The sequence below is a fragment of the Coregonus clupeaformis genome, chromosome 20, assembly GCF_020615455.1.
Source record: "Coregonus clupeaformis isolate EN_2021a chromosome 20, ASM2061545v1, whole genome shotgun sequence".
Classification (NCBI taxonomy): domain Eukaryota; kingdom Metazoa; phylum Chordata; class Actinopteri; order Salmoniformes; family Salmonidae; genus Coregonus; species Coregonus clupeaformis.
Genome location: NC_059211.1, coordinates 38,940,839 through 38,960,271, shown reverse-complemented (window position 1 = coordinate 38,960,271; position 19,433 = coordinate 38,940,839). Strand labels below are relative to the sequence as shown.

General features: G+C 42.0%; 1 protein-coding gene across 3 annotated transcripts in view; it reads right to left on the bottom strand.

Annotated features, from left to right (window-relative positions):
• Window positions 1-19,054, bottom strand: part of LOC121533379 (F-box-like/WD repeat-containing protein TBL1XR1) — a 45,266-nt gene extending 26,212 nt beyond the window's left edge. For 2 of the 3 annotated variants that reach the window (XM_041839265.2, XM_041839267.2), the window contains exons 1-3: window positions 18,767-19,033; window positions 9,780-9,826; window positions 2,591-2,656 (exon numbers count right to left, since the gene is read on the bottom strand). The gene's annotated coding sequence lies outside the window, so the exon portion shown is untranslated. Of the gene's footprint in view, window positions 1-2,590; window positions 2,657-9,779; window positions 9,827-18,766 lie in introns of all 3 variants that reach the window. The other variant, XM_041839266.2, reaches the window with a different exon arrangement.
• Window positions 19,055-19,433: the final 379 nt, after the last annotated feature.

Below are 19,433 nucleotides of genomic sequence, written 5' to 3'. Positions count from 1 at the left end.
GCTGTCATTCACTAATCAAACTGAAACTAACCTCGAGGGTTAAGTTTAGGTGTTCATCCTGAGTAGTTAAGGTTAGAAAAAAGCCTAAATTAAAAAAACATGTGCCTAGCACTGGGATTGAACCCACAATGTTCGGAGCCGTAGCTCACGATTTAGCTCTTCCTCAACCCCATCCACCATGCCCTAGCTTGTTGTGAGACTACTAGGTGTTAACAGGCACTCGCATTGCCCCTAGTGGACGACTAATTGGCATGTAAGTACATTGAATTGCCATCACGTAACATCACGTACCTTTGAGGTGAACGTGTGTAATCCACTGGAGTGCTGGCTCCTTTCACATTACAGTCTAATCAACTTCCCAACACTAACTCAATCCATATGTTGAAATGGTGAATGTTCACCACTGGAAGGAGGAAGTATGGGCCTTAACATAGCCAACGTGCATAATGCTGTCGGAATTGGAAGTTAATTGCATAGTAGCCTTCAAAACATTGAGAAAATTCAAAATAAAGTTTAGGCTAGTCCTATTCTTACATACTGTATTTTTAGCCTAGCCATTTTGTGGCTAGGCCAAGATTAAGACAAAAGACCACAACAACAAAAATGCAAATCACATTATTAATTCCAATGTGCCACGCAAATGTTATTTTCATCTTATCGCTAATCAGTTTATCTTAGCGCTCGGCAAAGTTAAATGATTACAAATTTCCTGTTACATCAGGAAATGACGGTTGTTATTATTATTATCATCCATACAAATTCTCACACGTGCGTAGCCTATACTTCCTCATACATCCATCCTTAGCCTACTCATCAACTACAGGATTCCCCTTGCATCCAATTTTAAAGTAAAAAATTAGAGACCTTCAACAACACACTACATGGCCAAAAGTATGTGGACACATGCTCATCGAACATCTCATTCCAAAATCATGGGCATTAATATGGAGTTGGTCCACCCTTTGCTGCTATAACAGCCTCCACTCTTCTGGGAAGGCTTTCCACTAGATGTTGGAACATTGCTGCGGGGACTTGCTTCCATGCTGCGGGGACTTGCTTCCACAAGAGCTTTAGTGAGGTTGGGCAATGATGTTGGGCGTCTAGGCCTGGCTCGCAGTCGGCGTTCCAATTCATCCCAAACGTGTTCGATGGGGTCGAGGTCAGGGCTCTGTGCAGGCCAGTCAAGTTCTTCCACACAGATCTCAACAAACCATTTCTGTATGGATCTCGCTTTGTGCACGGGGGCATTGTCATGCTGAAACAGGAAAGGGCCTCCCTCAAACTGCCACAAAGTTGGAAGGAAAGAATCGTCTAGAATGTCATTGTATGCTGAAGCGTTAAGATATCCCTTCACTGGAACTAAGGGGCCTAGCCCGAACCATGAAAAACAGCACCAGACCATTATTCCACCTCCATCAAACTTTACAGTTGGCACTATGCATTTGGGCAGGTAGCGTTCTCCTGGTATCCGCCTAACCCAGATTCGTCCGTCGGACTGCCAGATGATGAAGCGTGATTCATCACTCCAGAGAATGTGTTTCCACTACTCCAGAGTCCAATGGCAACGAGCTTTACACCACTCCAGCCAACGCTTGGCATTATGTGCGGCTGCTCGACCATTGAAACCAATTTCATGAAGCTCCCGACAGTTATTGTGCTGACGTTGCTTCCAGAGGCAGTTTGGAACTCGTTAGTGAGTGTTGCAGAGGGCAGACGATTTTTAAGCGCTATGCACTTCAGCGGTCCCGTTCTGTTAGCTTGTGTGGCCTACCACTTCGCGGCTGAGCTGTTGTTGATCCTAGACGTTTCCAATTCACAATAACAGCACTTACAGTTGACCGGGGCAGCTCTAGCAGGGCAGAAATTTGACAAACTGACTTGTTGGAAAGGTGGCATCCTATGATGGTGCCACGTTGAAAGTCATTGAGGTCTTCAGTACGGCCATTCTACTGCCAATGTTTGTCTATGGAGATTGCATGGCTGTGTGCTCGATTTTATACACCTGTCAGCAATGGGGGTGGCTGAAATAGCAGAAACCACTAATTTGAAGCGGTGTCCACATACCACGTACTAGCATATCAATCCCAATGTCAGGAGCACATTTAAGGTCCTTTTAATAAGAGACATCGCTTCCACATCAACATACAAATCGCCAGTGTAGACCTGTGAGAGGTTTTTTTTATTCAATATTCTCCATTCAACATTACCAAGCTATTAAGCTTTTCACAAGACAGTGTTCTGCAGAGGATCCCTGCCTCTTCAATGCATAGAGGTCTGAGGTATGAAACCTGATCATGCCTGAGTGAGGTATGCAAGAGTGACCTTACGTCCCTCTCTCTCCATCCTGCCTACTATCCATTCACTACAGTGCTCAGAGCCATAACCCATAGAGCGTTTCTTTCCCCCAGTAACTAGGCTACACTACAATGACAATTGTCACATTTATGCTCAAAGAGCTGAGGAACAAAGAGACAAAGCCATCCAATAAAGAGAGAAAATCCTACCCAGAAATTAAGGCTGATTACACAGCATTTAGCCAAAAACGGAGACCATAAAGAAATACATCTGTAGCTTCCTACAGGCTACTTACCACAGTAGTAAGTCTGTTTTCACTACAAATATGTTTTGAAAGGGTACAGTCCACCAGTTTCACAACCTGCAAGAAAAACAGAGGGTCAAAATTAAGCAATTGACAAACATACTGCAGCACTACAAAATGTCAAATCCTCTTTTGTATGTTAAAGGTTTATGAGATAATGTTGGATATCTAGGCTATTTGGGAACAGAATACACGCTGCATGGTCTGTAGGGCATACACTTGCCAAGCTATCTTCACTATCTTTAGAGCAGGTTTCCGCAACTGGCAGAACTGATTTTATTTGGCCCCCCAAGTTTTCAGATGTTTTATTGCTGGACATAAGACTAAAAACACCAGCAAATCCGCTCCAAGTGATTTTAATTTTGGAAATCTGTTCCAAAGTATTCCCATGCATAATAGAGAGAAAAACACTCAGTGGCCAGTGTATTAGGTACCACCCCGTTCATGAAAATGGTTAGCTCCTACAGACACAGACAGTGAGTCACGTGGCCGTGGCTTGCTATATAAAGAAGGCAGACAGGCATCCAGTTACTGTTCGATTGAACGTTAGAATGGGCAAAACGAGTGACCTAAGAGCGTGGTATGATCGTCGGTGCTAGGCGCCGGGCACGCCAGTTCCAGTACCTCAGAAACAGCCAGCCTCTTGGGCTTTTCACACACAACAGTATCTAGGGTTTACAGAGAATAGCGAGACAAACAAAAAACATCCAGTCAGCGGCAGTCCTGTGGGCAAAAACAGCTTGTTGATGAGAAAGGTCGAAGGAGAATGGCATGAATCATGCAAGCTAACATGCGGGCCACAAACAGACAAATAATGGTGCAGTACAACAGTGGTGTGCAGAACGGCATCTCGGGAACGCACAACTCGTTGGTTGGGCTATTGCAGCAGACGACCACACCGGGTTCCACTCCTATCAGCTAACAACAAGAAGAAGCGGCTCCTGGTCCGAAGAATCCCGGTTCCTGTTGTGTCATGCTGATGGCAGAGTCAGGATTTGCCCAGTCCATGGCCCATCCTGCCTGGTGTCAACGGTACAGGCAGGTGGCGGTGGTGTGGGGAATGTTTTCCTGGCACACGTTAGGTCCATTGATACCAATTGATCAATGTTTGAACACCACACCTTGTAGAATACATGCCCTGAAGAATTCAGGCTGTTCTGGAGGAGGGGTCCAACCTGGTACAAGATGGATGTACTTAATAAACTGTATGTAATCGCATACAAATGTGGGCAAGGTTTGAAATTATGTTTTTTGGGCTTCTTGCGGTCAATTATGTAATTATGTTCCGGCCCCCTGACCATCCGCTCAAGAAAAGAATCGGCCAGTGGCTGAATCTAGTTGATGATCCCTGCTTTAGAGTATATTTAGGCCTGTTTAACCCAGGCAGATCGCTCAAAAGTGACTTCGAAATTGGACGTCTATCCATGTCCTGAGGACATTGGGAAATGCCTTCAAGACCGGCCACTAGGGGCAACAGTGAGCGCTATTACCATCAAGTAATCCCATGACTCTGGATCAGAAGGTTTGATCCCAGTGGTGGACACTAGTTTTTTTGTTTTAACCCTATCCCAAACCTTAACCCTTACTTTAACCATTCAGAATGAGTGCCTAAACGTAATATCCAAAACCTTAACCTTCAGAATCTGACGTTTGGAGCAACTTTGAAATTTGACGTTTGGAGAAACGTGGATAAACGTCTAACTCTGCAGTGAGACTGTGAGAGCTTGTTGGTTTAGCCAGCAGCAGGCTTGAAACATTCATTCCAGACCCAAGATTGTTTAATTACAATGTCAACAGAACATTTGTATTTATTGGAAAGGAGCAGCAAGCTCATCACCGTGCACTTTCACCACCCTGTGAAGTTCATCATAACTTTATCTGTAACATAATAAACTGCATGTTTTCCGGAGTTGTAGTGGGAGGACCATACAACATATCACGTGACTCCAAGTTTACTTCAATATGATGGTTATTATATCAATATTTGCGCATAAAAGCGTTTCCACCGACATTTCTCACATAATACATTTTACAGACACAAAAAGATCCAACCTTGTCTAGCGTATTTTGTTTTGTCGACATTTGGAAAGTTTACCGACAAATTTGCTGTTTCCATCAGGCCTGTCGTGACATTATTTATCCAACGTACCTTACTCGCATAAAATGGTTGGATGGAAACCTGGTTATAGTTGGCAATGTTTTTGGAGGGGAGTTCCCCTTTAATCAAAGCTTTATAAAGATCATCCCAAAAACATGTTAGGGGCCCCAAGGTAAGAGGCTAACGCTTCCTAATTTAGCCCAGATTAAATCCACCTCTCACTGAGTGCCCTCATAAAATACACACCGCTGTCTTGCAGCAGGAACAGGGCCTAAAATTATGGCGCGTAAGATGTCTATTTCCCCAGCCACATTGGCGGATGGTCAGGGCTCCACAGTGTGAACATTTCACTCGCATTTGTGAATACATATAGTCAAGTATGATCACATTTATAGTAAAATAAATGCAGCAGTAACTGTTTTCAAAGTATTTCTGCCGTTATGTTTCATAGCTGGAAAATGAATTGCACAAAGTCAAAGAACTACGAATCCTATATAGCCTATCCCACCATGGGCTGCAACACTGCTTAGCTGGGGTCTGTGCGCACCTGAAGAGCTAATTTACTTGAAATTAAAGTCTACTGAAGTGAGACTTTGTCCTTATGTTTATTGGCTATTTACATTGTTTTGTTCACGAGCTAGGTTGTTTTCAATGTTTGAGTTTCAACTGCTAGGGAAAAGACGACAACGCTGCTACTAGTCAGACTCAATCTCACAGGCACAAACATGACTCTTCACGTTAACACGGTAACCTCCCGCCCTTAAAGGGGCAGGTGAAAATTTTTGTCTCATCTGTGATATTTTAGTTAGTGCTTCTTACTAGTAATATATTTATTGTTTTAGAAACATTACAAAGCACGCTCATCTGTTTTTTTGTGTTTTGTTGGTGTAATTTGAATGGAAAAATAATATTTTGGCTGGTAAAGAATCTGAGTGGCTGGTAGTTTTTGTTAGCTACCTGCCACATTGGCTGGTGGACCAAAAAGTTTATTTTAGGCCCTGAGCAGGAAGATGTCTTCATTGTGTCATCGAACTGGGTTGATAGTAATCTTAGCTACATATAGGCCTAGCTGCAACATTGTCGTTAAAAAGTACATCTGACTTCTAGCTGACATGTAAAATAAACTGAAGAGTTGACAATTGTTTCCCCTGCAGTGTGAAAGCATGAGGTATGTAGCCTAAAAATTTCTGTTGACTGCTACGTAAAGCCTTCTGCCGTTCAAAGGCAATGTTAAAGAAAGCACTTCAACCACTGCACCAGACTGATATTGTAAGACCTTAACAAGCCCATGTTACACTAATCACTTTGTTTCAATGGTTGCAAAACAACAGTAACTAGGCCTTAGACAAATGTTTTTTGCATATGGTACCATGTCATTACAGATAGCCTACCTTGATGGCTATGACAAAAGGCCCATACCAGGATAGAAGCCTTAGTAAACTAAGCTCCTGATAACGTGGCTCCACTCTAGTGGATTAGATATTTCAATAGCAGAACTGCTTTAATCTACAGGGCTTAGAGGCAGGTTTATCAAGCAGCACATTTAGACCACTAATGAGCGAAAGTTACAGTGATCATTGTAGTATTTGACAGTATACCGAAACATCTGTACTTTTTAAAAACTAGAACATAAAAAACGGTTCGGTACTAGAATTTTTGTTACCTTCAGCACTTCTGTCAAATGCGTCTAACATCCTATACGGATTGAGAGGATCGAGTCTTTCTAGTAATTTGTCTGAATCTTCTCAATGGGCAGTAGCTAGCCAGGCTGTTCTTGCGCTTGCAACTGACACAGCACCAGCCACTTTTGAGAAACAAGCAAGAAGAGAGAGAAAATGCAGACAGCATGGCTTCTTCTAACGAAAACATCATACCTCCACGCCCACAGCTTGTTGACAAAACTGGCTCCAGAAGCAAACTATGGGAATACTTTACTCACAGAGCAGATGAGGGCAAGCCGTCCTATGCAAAAGGTGTTACAAAGCAGTGCAAAGGTGGTTTAGTTGAAAATGACCAACTATTTTACACATTACATTTTGCATTGTAATATTCTACTAGCAACTAAATTCAAATTATTTTTGATTGACAAACATATACTGAATAAAAATATAAATGCAACATGTAAAGTGTTGGTCCCATGTTTCATGAGCTGAAATAAAAGATCCCAGAAATGTTCCATACACAAAATACTTATTTCCCTCAAATGTTGTGCACAAATTTGTTTACATCCCTGTTAATGAGCATTTCTCCTTTGCCAAGATAATCCATCCACTTGACAGGTGTGGCATATCAAGAAGCTGAATAAACAGCATGATCATTACACAGGTGCATCTTGTGCTGGGGACAATAAAAAGGCCACTCTAAAATGTGCCGTTTTGTCACACAACACAATGCCACAGTCAATATTTGATGGAGCGTGCAATTGGCATGCTGACTGCAGGAATGTCCACCAGAGCTGTTGCCAGAGAATTGAATACTAATTTCTCTACCATAGGCCGCCTCCAACGTCGTTTTAGAGAATTTGGCAGTATGTCCAACCGGCCTCACAACCACGCATAACCACGCCAGCCCAGGACCTCCACATCCGGCTTCTTCACGTACGGGATCGTCCGAGACCAGCCACCCAGACAGCTGATGAAACTGAGGAGAATTTCTGTCTGTAATAAAACCCTTTTGTGGGGAAAAACTCATTCTGATTGGCTGGGCCTGGCTCCCCAGTGGGTGGGCGTATACCCTCCCAGGCCCAACAAAGCTGCGCCCCTGCCCAGTCATGTAATATCCATAGATTAGAACCTAATGAATTTACTGATTTACTTATATGAACTGTAAATCATTGAAATTGTTGCACGTATATATAAATATATATATATATATATATATATTCAGCATGATATTCATGTAAGCATTATAATAGGATTACAACCCAAAGGTAACGTGAAATGCGCTCATAATTTAGCTATGACAAGCAATATATTTAGACTACAGTACTTTGCATTCGTCTGGGCTTGCTAGCAGTAGCCACTAGCCAGCAGCCCTGGGTGGAGCATTGCACCCTGGGAGTTTAAATGCATTCTGGGAATTGTAGCATGTTTCCATTGATCATCCTTGAGATGTTTCTACAACTAGATTGGAGTCCACCTGTGGTACATTCAATTGATTGGACATTATTTTGAAAAGGCACACACCTGTCTATATAAGGTCCCACAGTTGACAGTGCATGTCAGAACAAAAACCAAGCCATGAGGTCGAAGGATTTGTCCATAGAGCTCCGAGACAGGATTGTGTCGAGGCACAGATCTGGGAAAGGGTACCAAAAGATGTCTGCAGCATTGAAGGTCCCCAAGAACACAGTGGACTATCATTCTTAAATGGAAGAAGTTTGGAACCACCAAGACTCTTCCTAGAGCTGGCCGCCCGGCCAAACTGAGCAATCGGGAGGGAATGGCCTTGGTCAGGGAGGTGACCAAGCTCCAGAGTTCCTCTGTGGAGATGGGAGAACCTTCCAGAAGGACAACCATCTCTGCAGCACTCCGCCAATCAGGCCTTTATTGTAGAGTGGCCAGATGGAAGCCACTCCTCAGTAAAAGGCACATGACAGCCCGTTTGGAGGTTGCCAAAAGGCACCTAAAGGACTTTCAGACCATGAGAAACAAGATTCTCTGGTCTGATGAAACCAAGATTGAACTCTTTGGCCTGAATGCCAAGCGTCACGTCAGGAGGAAACCTGGCACCATCCTTACGGTGAAGCATGGTGGTGGCAGCATCATGCTGTGGGGATGTTTTTCAGTGGCAGGGAGACTACTCAGGATCGAGGGAAAGATGAACGGAGCAAAGTACAGAGAGATCATTGATGAAAACCTGCTCCAGAGCGCACAGGACCTCAGACTGGGGCGAAGGTTCACCTTCCAACAGGACAATGACCCTGAGCACACAGCCAAGACAATGCAGGAGTGGCTTCAGGACAAGTCTCTGAAAGTCCTTGAGTGGCCCAGCCAGAGCCCGGACTTGAACCCGATCTAACATCTCTGGAGAGACCTGAAAATAGCTGTGCAGCGACTCTCCCCATCCCACCTGAGAGAGCTTGAGAGGATCTGCAGAGAAGAATGGAAGAAACTCCCCAAATACAGGTGTGCCGAGCTTGTAGCGTCATACTCAAGAAGACTCAAGGCTGTTATCGCTGCCAAAGGTGCTTCAACAAAGTACTGAGTAAAGGGTCTGAATACTTATGTAAATGTACTATTTCCATTTTTTATTTTTAATACATATGCAAACATTTCTAAAAACCTGTTTTTGCTTTGTCATTATGGGGTATTGTGTGTAGATTGATGAGGGGAAAAAACAATTTAATCCATTTTAGAATAAGGCTTTAACGTAACAAAAAGTCAAGAGGGCTGAATACTTCAACGTTTTTATGTCGTTTTGGAACTAAATTACTCATTGAATAGATTCAATTATTTAGCTCTAATGAATGTCATTTGACCCAATATTATGGCCATAGATTGAATTAACCTTGATATGTATCAAATTACATTTTTAAACAGTTTATATGTAATTAGTAAAATTATTTTGAAATTTTAATGAAATTGCGTATATAATAGAAGATATTCAATTTGTTATTTTAGTTGTTCTACCAATTATCAAAATAATGTTCAATGTTTAAAAAATAAAGCTCAGTGGTTATTCTGTGACTTGAGCTAATAAGCTTTCTTTATTTGCCCTGGTATCGTTTCGGTATAGAGTATCGTCTCGGTATCGAGTATCATCTTGGTATTGTGTATCGTTTTGGTATTGAGTATCGTGATACTAAACCAGGTATTGAAGTCCAAATTCTGGTATTGTGACAACACTAGATCATTGTGTGGGTGCAACAAGTCTGCCTTTTGCTTGGAACCACGCAAGGTAAGGATAGTTCGTCATGAATGGTCTATAGCCACCTTCATTCCTCACTCACAATCCAACAGCCTGCAACAGCTTTGATAGTACAAGCAGGCATTTATGAAAATGTTTGTTTACACAAAGACTCAACCTTAAAGATTTAGCTCAGATATCAGATAGGTTATAGAGGGAGGTTAGTGTGCTTACCATGTGCCTGAATGTCATTCAGATATCTGACAGTATCCCTCTTCAGTCTGAGGACAAAAGAAAGAGATTCTGATTAAAATCAATTAATACACGTTAAGAAATGAAATTGCCATCTCACTCAACCTTTAGTGTAAGGCTAACCCACAAACAGTCAGAAGTCAACCAATTATAATCTTCAAGTCTGCTTCTCCATACTACTTCAGCAAGCAACATCATACGTTTTTCTAAATTAGAGCCTTTAGATTTGTCTAACTAATAAGCCGAAGCAGGATGGTCCTTGATGCCAAAAATCAGTAAATAGCCTAGCCTAAGTAACACAGTTTTCAGATTGAAAGGTGCTAAGAGAGGGGATCCTCTTGCTATTTGATGAGAGTCAATACAGTATACACCAGGGATTAGTATTTAATTAAAGCTTTAAGAGATGTTGTAAGTGATGGCCTACATGACCTATGAGTAAGTGAACTCCTCCTTTCCCTTTCCTTCCCCCACTGTTATCGCAGCACAGATCACATTCCATAGTAGAGTTTCTAAGATGGGCAAAGGTAGTAGGCTAGCATTTCACTGGGCGTGTACAGATCCTGGAAAATGCTTTGCAAGCTAGTCAGACTACTTGGCTCAGTGCAGGAAGAGCGAGATCCTACAGACCCAGCATGTCATTAAATAGCAGTTTAACGTGTTTGGTAGCTTGCTATATTTTCATTGTAGCATACATTCAGCGTGTGAACATTCTGTCGGAACTTCATGTGAAACTCTCCGGTGTTTGTTTAGTTAGTGTTGATTTATAGCCTACTTCCCTGATTCTGGAATCTAGACATTGGCTCATCATTCACACAGTTTGTAGTGCATTGTACAGTCGACAACTACCAGGCTATTTCATGCGAGTCAGAAATTACATTTGGTAATCCTAATAATGGACATGAAGGTTTCATTAGGTTTCACTGTTTAACTTGTGCAACACATTTTTTGATACCCATGGGAAGACAATCTAAATTCACCTTCAACGGTCAATTGCCACCCTCTACTTCGCTTCCAAGTCCCTACTCCTTTTCAGTCTTCCTCGTGACCAAGGGTGAGACAGAGCTGTTACCACAGCCCTAGCCCCAGTGAAAGCTGCAGTGAACAGTTTAATTAGGCCGTCTGTGACCCGTGAAATGGTCTATGCTAAATCCTTGATAACTTCAGTTAGATTTAATAGATAGCAGAGCACAGAATCTAGTCATTGTGCTCAAGTTTAGGCCTAAATATAACACCTCTCCTCTTGGTTGAAAATGAAGGATATAAGGAACTTAGCCAATCTACTAGCACTTCATGAGCCAAACAAACTGTAATATGCTGGGAAAGAAAAAGAAAACCCATGTAAAATGTCATGCGAATATACTGTAGGTCTACTCCTCATTTATTAGTCCTAAACTCAGTCAGTGAAATAAGAGACTACCATTTAATTCATATGGCCTACAGTCCTTAACTGGTTCATATGATTCACACAAATCTGGTTCACGTGATTTCTCATATTAGATCAGACTTCTCAGGAAGTTGTGCACACCATCTAAAAGACCAGCCCATGTAAACACAGCCTTTGTCACCAAGCAGGTCACTCTTAGCTTACTGCTACTAGCAAATAGTAAGGGATCTATTCAATCTGTATCGCTGAAGCGTTACAGATTGGGCGATAGAAATGTAAAGGTAATTTCCTATTGAGCAGACATCTGCAGCGTTTATCGTGAATGCAGTCTCCGCTAATGCGGGAACATTGCCTTTCAATTTAAATCACGCTGTACCGCTGAATTTCTGCGATACATATTGAATAGGGCCCTAAACCTGCCTTTATCCTACTTTGCCGCAAACAAATGTTTTGCACACTGGCCTACATTTAATGTGCTCCAAAGAAAAGCTGCCTCCTCCTCCTCCATTGATCGCTCTGCTTGACCAATACAATCATTCTTCTCAGCGTGTTTCACTATTACAAAATAGCCTCCAACACTCTACACAGCAAATTGGATGTAGTCTATCACAGTGCCATCCGTTTTGTCACCAAAGCCCCATATACTACCCACCTCTGTGACCTGTACGCTCTTGTTGGCTGGTCCTCACTACATATTCGTCGCCAAACCCACTGGCTCCAGGTCATCTATAAATCACTGCTAGGCAAATCCCTGCCTTATCTTAGTTCATTGGTCACCATAGCAACACCCACCCGTAGTATGCGCTCCAGCAGGTATATCTCACTAGTCATCCCCAAAGCCAACACCTCCTTTGGCCGCCATTCCTTCCAGTTCTCTGCTGCCAATGACTGGAACGAACTGCAAAAATCTCTGAAGCTGGAGACACTTATCTCCCTCACTAATTTTAAGCATCAGTTGTCAGAGCACCTTACCGATCACTGCACCTGTACACAGCCCATCTGAAATTAGCCCACCCAACTACCTCATCCCCATATTGTTATTTATTTTGCTCATTTGCACCCCAGTATCTCTATTTGCACATCATCTCTTGCACATCTATCATTCCAGTGTTAATAATAAATTGTACTTATTTTGCACTATGGCCTATTTATTGCCTTACCTGCATAACTTGCTACATTTGCACACACTGTATATATATTTTCTGTTGTATTTTTGACTTTATGTTTCATTTACCCCATATGTAACTCTGTGTTGTTGTTTTTATCGCACTGCTTTGCTTTATCTTGGCCAGGTCGCAGTTGTAAATGAGAACTTGTTCTCAACTGGCTTACCTGGTTAAATAAAAGGTGAAATAAAAAATAAAATAGGGTTGCATGATTAATCGAATTGAGATCGAAATAGTGATATTGACATGTCCAATATCCATATTGCAAGAGGCTGCGATTTTCTCCTTTCTTTGAAACTCCGTTAATAGGACAAAAACTACTACGGTACCTCTTCCAATGAGATGTGCTAGACTCCCCGTTCATTCTCTCTCTACATGCCGAGAGGATGCTAACCAATCACAAGTGGGCTCTCTCACTCTGCATGGCCTGCACATGCTGGCCAATCACAAGCGTCCCCGCTTAGAGTGTACAGTTAGATGCTGGTGAGGAGAGAAAGGGCTTTACCCAAAGACAGTACAGTATGAGGTTTAGAAACTATGTGCCTTTACCTCAGTGTGTGTCGGAAACATGAGTCCTGCTAGTTCCAACGAGAACGTCGATTTGGTGCCAAAGCAGGGCACATCTTCAGTGGCATGGCAGTATTTCGGCTACAGGCAAACCAATGTCAACCAAATGCAAGTGTTGTTCAAAAGTGCTTCAGCATTGTGGCGACAACAAGAGGCAACACGACAAATGTATTCAATCATTTGATGAAGAACCATCCCCTACTTTATGACGATTGCATGGTAAAAAATTAAGCGACCGACAGGAGCAAAGCTCCTCAGCCACAACCACCCACCTACGTTAAACAGGAATTGATTGCGGATGTGTTTTCAAGTGTAATGCCCTACAAAAAACATCCTGTGGACACAGAAATCACTGAGGCCATCACATTTTACATTTACATTTTAGTCATTTAGCAGACACTCTTATCCTGAGCGACTTACAGTTAGTGAGTGCATACATTTTTCATACTGGCCCCCCGTGGGAAACGAACCTACAACCCTGGCGTTGCAAGCGCCATGCTCTACCAACTGAGCTACAGGGGACTATCACAAAGCCAAAGACATGGTTCCTATTTACACAGTCAGCTTCAAGAAGATGATAAACAAGCTGGACAGGCGATACAAGATTCCATCTTGCACATATTTCTCCCAAGTCGCCATCCCAGTACTGTATAATAAAATTAAGGGAGAAGTTGAAACATGTAGCGTTGAATGACTGGACCGGACTCCAATGTTTTGGACACATGCTGCACCTTGCAATCGTTAGGCTACGTGTTACATGTTTTTAAGGCACTTGGACTTAAAAGTTTCAATTATAATAAGGTTTGAGCCTACTTACAGTGGGGGAAAAAAAGTATTTAGTCAGCCACCAATTGTGCAAGTTCTCCCACTTAAAAAGATGAGAGAGGCCTGTAATTTTCATCATAGGTACACGTCAACTATGACAGACAAAATGAGAAATTTATTTCCAGAAAATCACATTGTAGGATTTTTTATGAATTTATTTGCAAATTATGGTGGAAAATAAGTATTTGGTCAATAACAAAAGTTTCTCAATACTTTGTTATATACCCTTTGTTGGCAATGACACAGGTCAAACGTTTTCTGTAAGTCTTCACAAGGTTTTCACACACTGTTGCTGGTATTTTGGCCCATTCCTCCATGCAGATCTCCTCTAGAGCAGTGATGTTTTGGGGCTGTCGCTGGGCAACACAGACTTTCAACTCCCTCCAAAGATTTTCTATGGGGTTCAGATCTGGAGACTGGCTAGGCCACTCCAGGACCTTGAAATGCTTCTTACGAAGCCACTCCTTCGTTGCCCGGGCGGTGTGTTTGGGATCATTGTCATGCTGAAAGACCCAGCCACGTTTCATCTTCAATGCCCTTGCTGATGGAAGGAGGTTTTCACTCAAAATCTCACGATACATGGCCACATTCATTCTTTCCTTTACACAGATCAGTCGTCCTGGTCCCTTTGCAGAAAAACAGCCCCAAAGCATGATGTTTCCACCCCCATGCTTCACAGTAGGTATGGTGTTCTTTGGATGCAACTCAGCATTCTTTGTCCTCCAAACACGACGAGTTGAGTTTTTACCAAAAAGTTATATTTTGGTTTCATCTGACCATATGACATTCTCCCAATCCTCTTATGGATCATCCAAATGCACTCTAGCAAACTTCAGACGGGCCTGGACATGTACTGGCTTAAGCAGGGGGACACGTCTGGCACTGCAGGATTTGAGTCCCTGGCGGCGTAGTGTGTTACTGATGGTAGGCTTTGTTACTTTGGTCCCAGCTCTCTGCAGGTCATTCACTAGGTCCCCCCGTGTGGTTCTGGGATTTTTGCTCACCGTTTTTGTGATCATTTTGACCCCACGGGGTGAGATCTTGTGTGGAGCCCCAGATCGAGGGAGATTATCAGTGGTCTTGTATGTCTTCCATTTCCTAATAATTGCTCCACAGTTGATTTCTTCAAACCAAGCTGCTTACCTATTGCAGATTCAGTCTTCCCAGCCTGGTGCAGGTCTACAATTTTGTTTCTGGTGTCCTTTGACAGCTCTTTGGTCTTGGCCATAGTGGAGTTTGGAGTGTGACTGTTTGAGGTTGTGGACAGGTATCTTTTATACTGATAACAAGTTCAAACAGGTGCCATTAATACAGGTAACGAGTGGAGGACAGAGGAGCCTCTTAAAGAAGAAGTTAAAGGTCTGTGAGAGCCAGAAATCTTGCTTGTTTGTAGGTGACCAAATACTTATTTTCCACCATAATTTGCAAATAAATTCATTAAAAATCCTACAATGTGATTTTCTGGAGAAAAAAAATCTCAATTTGTCTGTCATAGTTGACATGTACCTATGATGAAAATTATAGGCCTCTCTCATCTTTTTAAGTGGGAGAACTTGCACAATTGGTGGCTGACTAAATAGTTTTTTTCCCCACTGTATACATAATTTCACAATCAAAAGCTTCCTATTCCATCTGCAGCCTATGGCTTCCTGAATAAATAGCCTGATTAACTTAGGTTATTTATTAACTCATAATGGTACAATAGGAAATAGGAACTCATGTTATTCATTAATTAATTAATAAGTGCTGCGCTTAGTCCTATAGCACACTACATTTTGATGATCATGTTAAAATAATGTTTTGTTAATATGTAGTTGTGTAATAATCCTATCTATTATCATATGTAGCCTTTAACAATGTTGGAAAATATTTGTTTCATTTGGTTTTGTATTCAGTTAGCACAGTATGAATTCATTCATATAATCTGCTAGCATGCTAGTCGATACCCATAGACTTCCAGTCATTGTGCTAATGCTAGTTAGCATTGTCTCGCGAAACTACCTCTAACTTATTTTATACTGGACACAGAGATGTACAATTTTTATCCACAAGTACATCTGACTCTGGGGAAGTATATAAAGGGCCTCATTGCCAAAATCCCGAAGTATCCCTTTAAGGGAAAATATGACCGCAGTATCCACATGACAGATGTATTTGGAATGTTACTCTTCCCCTCTCTGTTACAGCACAGGGAAGGTATGCCTTGGGACTTAGAGGCACTACTCTAAAGTGGGAGGGTGCTCTGGGCTCTGGGGCATTCAGAATGTTGAACTTGACCTCTGGGGTCACAACACACACCATGTGATTAGTGTCAACAGGGAGAGAAGAGGAGAGGGGCTGCTGCTTGTCTCCCTGGGCTTCCCCAGAAGAAAAACAAACTACAGAGCAACGGAAAGGTCGCGAACACACAGCCTGGCACTGATTTATATTAGCTTGTGAATAAGAGTTAACTTCACATCTCTCTAGCTACGCATTAGACCTTTATTATTTATCCTAACCCCCTTCAGATTAGTGTAGAGGTCAGCATTATTAATATTGGGCCTAGGCTAAGTCTCGCTCCCTCAGTCATGTCACTTGATTTCCCTTTGGGCAATACATTATTTAGGCATAATAAGGCTCATTGTGAAGGTGTAATGTTGCGTTCACATGCTCCTTGCAAGAAGAAAATTCAGAACTGTCTAGCCTAACTGGGAAACGCGGGGTACAACGATGCTATCCAGGTTTCCCACTAGTATTCCCAACTTGGAAGCTCACATTAATGGTTTTGGACATTGTAAACGTGTAGTTCTGATGATTCCGGGAGCTTGGCGTATCCGGGAGTTTCATCAGTAGTCCCAAGTTTCCAATAATAATAAAGCACATGAACACACAATAAGAACTAGCCTGAACTAAGATCATAATTCTGACTGCATTTCTGATTGTAAATGACCTTTTCTGCCTATGTGTACCATTTAAATTAAATATGGGTTGGTATGAGAACTAATGATAGATGATTTTATATTGATGTCTTGTTCTGTCATGGTCCTGGCAATCTATGAAACAAAGAACTGCCGCTGAAGAACTGAAATCCACTCATCCCACCCCTCCCCCACATGTTCCTTCAGTCTACTGTCAAGCACCTGTTACATAACTGTGCTACTCCACCACTAGCTACATAAGAAGGTGAGACTAAGCTATGTATTTCCATAGCAAATATGATCAACTTAATTTCTCTATGAAATATGAATAGGCATCTTGTGTGTAAAGCAGATAATTAACTAGGCTAGTGTTGTGTTAGGCCTTTGTTCTATTGTTATCATAGATCATTTCACTGATTGAATATCCCCATAATATAATAAAGCATAGTGGTCAGACTGTACTGGGTCAATACCATCTTAAACAGGAGCTAGGTTTACCTGCAACATTTAAATTCAATATTAATTCTTAAGTCAGGCAATACAACTGGAATATACACTGGGTGAGCAAAATATTAAGAACATCTGCTCTTTCCATGACAGACTGACCAGGTGAATCCTGGTTAAAGCTATGATCCTTTTTGATGTCACTTGTTAAATCCACTTCAGTCAGTGTAGATGAAGGGGAGGAGTCAGGTTACAGATATATTTTTAAGCCTTGAGACAGACATGGATTGTGTATGTGTGCCATTCAGAGAGTGAATGGGCAAGACAAAATATTTAAGAGCCTTTCATCAGTTAATGGTAGTAGGTGCCAGGCACACCGGTTTGTGTCAAGAACTGCAATGCTGCTGGGTTTTTCATGCTCAACAGTTTCCACAGGGATGCTGGCCCATGTTGACTCCAATGCTTTACATTGACATTTTAGTCATTTAGCAGACGCTCTTATCCAGAGCGACTTACAGTTAGTGAGTGCATACATTTTTCATTCTGGCCCCCCGTGGGAATCGAACCCACAACCCTGGCGTTGCAAGCGCCATGCTCTACCAACTGAGCTACAGGAGGCCTATGCTTCCCACAGTTGTGTCAAGTTGGCTGGATGTCCTTTGGGTGGTGGACCATTCTTGATACAACTGTGGGAAGCATTGGAGTCAACTGCTGTGTCAGTAGGTTGAGCTGTGCTGCTTTTCGACTGTAACACCCGTTACACTAGTAGTGTATACACCCTTATGTTAGACTAGTGAAATTGTGTTGCCATAGCTAGGGCTGACACTGTGAGGACTTCTAAAAAGCAGGATCAACAACCTCTGCATAATCAAAACACTTGCTTTGTGAAAAGGTGTTCAAGTTCACAGTGAGCCATTGTTATGTAAATGAAAGCTGAAAAGTACCAGTGGTCTGGCTTTGGCCCCAAGTGAGAGCAGGTCCGCCAGAGCCATGGCCCAGTGCGACACGGTACCGGCCGCATAGATGGAAACAGCAAAGTCTGAGCCTTTTGGGTAAAACACTGGGGTAAATGCGCCACTAGAGTAGCACTCTCTGACTCTGGGTTCCCTTCCCCCACAATCATGGGTTACATTGCTGAATTGTCAATAAGCTCTGATTTTGATTCTTTATTATATAAAAGTGAACATATGGCTAAATAAATGTTTCCACATATCCACATCCATTTTATATTGCTAGCACCATTTAATGGTAACATGCTTTTTTGTGTCCATGTGTCACAATAAAGCTTGCATTACAGCTAGATGTGGCCACAAATCTGTGTTTTCAACCTCTCATATGTTAAAAGTTTTCTAATGGTTTAGCTAAAATGCTTGGCAGTGATGCTCATACATGTAAAGTGGCTAACAAGCAACCTTACAAACCCTCTGAAGTTATAGATATGCTTAGGAAGCAAGCTTCTAGTCACCACACGCGCACATATATACATACACACACAATCACACACATGCGCGCGCGGACACACGCTGACGCTGCCCATCCCCCACCTTTGTGAAATCACCAAAATAAATGTCAGTGACACTGAAACAATTGACCATAACCACCTACAAACAATAGTGTACAATGAATGCGTCTCGTAGTATATTTTATATGACCTACAATCACGAGAAAAGCCAAGAAAACACTTACTTAAATGCCCAGATCACACAAGGGGTGCCTTCTCTGCTGTGCTCCTTATATGGAATCTCCTCCTCCACCGCTATTTTCTAAAATATAGTCACAATAAAGCGTTATAAATCTACTCCGAGATGGCGGCTTGGTAGTTAAAATCCCAAATGAGCGATGTGTTTTGATTACATAAGTGTAGCATTTGATAAATCCTTTAAAAAATTACATTGAAGAGCAATTGGGGTACATTGTAAGGTTGCTTGCTAGTGGAGAAAGAGCCAAACGGTTCACAACCAGCCAACCGCCTCAGACACTGAAACACTGAGGAGGTGACTTTCCAGGCAAAAATGAGGCATGCAATTGTCTGCAGTTAGGTAGAAACTGTAGGACACAAAAACATTAAAATAGGTGTAGCAGTATAAAGCAGTGTTTTATGTACCTATATACCTAATGTTGTTGGAATAGTCTTTGTAGAAAATACACATAAGAGCACATTTTTGTCGCAGATGCAGAACTCTATATAAAAATATGCAAATATCTACAACATAATTTATCACACACTGGCCTGAAATAGGTGAATTGTGTAAAAATACCACGTCTGGTGCGTTTGTAAACAACAGCTTTTTCATCTTGGCTAAACAGCTAGCTACTAAGTCTAGTTGTTTTCACAATGTCAAAATGTAAATTT